The 1574-nt window shown below is 50.0% G+C and overlaps 1 protein-coding gene across 1 annotated transcript in view; it reads left to right on the top strand.

The window, feature by feature from the left end:
• The window catches only part of ZNF217 (zinc finger protein 217), a 31323-nt gene extending 30925 nt beyond the window's left edge, over nucleotides 1-398 (top strand). Inside the window, exon 7 of the mRNA XM_012728134.1 lies at nucleotides 93-398. The gene's annotated coding sequence lies outside the window, so the exon portion shown is untranslated. The remainder of the gene's footprint in view (nucleotides 1-92) is intronic.
• The last annotated feature ends 1176 nt before the right edge of the window (nucleotides 399-1574 follow it).

Here is a 1574-nt window from a genome sequence, read left to right as displayed (position 1 = left end):
GCGGCGGGCCGCCTGGAGGAGGTGGCCTCTTCCCTCTGACCGCTTGGCCTCAGCGGCTTCTGCCGCGCTGACCCGGCTCTCCCCGCCCGCAGGTCCTGCGAAGCAAGTGTGTACTCCAAGAAGTTAGATTGGCTCCTCCCTCGGGACGCGGACGGTGAAAGCTACTGAAATAAGCTGTGATTGTGCTGTACATACGACGTGCCAGGAACACACTACGGTTTTGTAAAGTTGTTCTGTTGACTTTTGTACCAAATAGCAATAAAAACTATAGCTGGAACAGTTGGGTTGTACACAAATGGAGACCGGAAATCTCTATTTTGCCCCTGAATAATATTTTTTTTAGAATCGACCAAATAAGTGGAGTTCTTTTGCATACTTGAGCGCTGCTGAAGAGAAACCGTCGGGGTGGGGGCGGGCGGGCGCCGTGCAGGGTGCTTGCACCTCAGGTAACGTGTGTACATAGCGAGCTGGAGCCTGCTTGATTAAGCCCTGTCTGTTCTTCGCTCTGCTCTCGCTCACCCCTTGGTGCAGTTCCTGCTACGTGTGCTCTCTTCGTTTAAAATGTATGTTGTTTTTTTTTTAAAATTCTCAATAATTTGTATTATGTTAAATCCTTTGCAGTCTGTTGTCCTAATAACAAAGTTGTTGATGGAAGTCTTGACCCCACTGAGTCAGCGACCCGGACCTGGTGCTTTTCTGAGGGGGTGGGGTGGCTTGTGGGGTTTTGAGCGTGTGTGTCTGCCGGGAAGCTTTTCCTCTGCAGAACAGCCAAATACCCAGCAAAATGTACCAAATTATAGGTGGAAAGTTACAGCTGTTTTCTAGCAAATTAATCATTTTTGTTGGCAAATTCAAAGGGGGTGGGGGGGCATTGGCCCCCTTTAGCACAGAGATGTGGGGTGCTAAAAGATATATGTCAATTACATATTCTGGAAGTGATTTTAAAGGCAATGAAAGTTGCAGGGTCAGTTTTAGGTTTGTATCTGGAAGGCCTGGTGCTGCTGGCTGTTGGGTTACCCCTTCAGGTGAGTTAGAGCCGCTCGAGCAAGCCAGGAGCTCGGCTGGGCCTTCTGGGGTCCGGGCAGGCCCTCCGCTTCGAGCTCGGCTGCCTTCCCGTTTTCGGTTGTTCTGAAGCAACAACGTTTTTCTCGGTGCACACGCAGGCTAGCTTTTAAAGAGGCGAGCCGCAGCCGGCTCCCTGACCTTTTAGACGTTGGTTCCCGTAAAGCGCTGTCCACGTCCCGAGTTAGGCAGCTCACGGGCTTAGCAGCCACAAAATATTTTATTACGAAACCTTGCAAAAAAAATTTGCACTGTTCATTTTTCTTGAAGCCCTCCCCTTCTCCGTCGAGCGAGAGTAAAGTCCTAAAAGAATCCTGGTTTTTACCCCATTATGCAACGTGAAGCAAGCCTGCTGGTCTTAACTCCCGCGGAGGGATCGCTGGGAGTCGGGTCTGCTGGCGCCGCAGAAGTGCTTTGCATCAGGAAAGTGGGCGCTCTCGGCCTTTTCCTGTTCACAAGCTGAGCCATATGTACATAATCTAGATTTTTGTTTTCCTAGTTTTGCACTTTTA

The sequence above is a fragment of the Condylura cristata genome, unplaced genomic scaffold (genome assembly GCF_000260355.1).
Source record: "Condylura cristata isolate star-nosed mole 26May11 unplaced genomic scaffold, ConCri1.0 scaffold00022, whole genome shotgun sequence".
In the NCBI taxonomy this organism is placed as follows: domain Eukaryota; kingdom Metazoa; phylum Chordata; class Mammalia; order Eulipotyphla; family Talpidae; genus Condylura; species Condylura cristata.
Note: the sequence above shows the minus strand (reverse complement) of the source record. Positions and strands in the feature narration are given on the sequence as shown.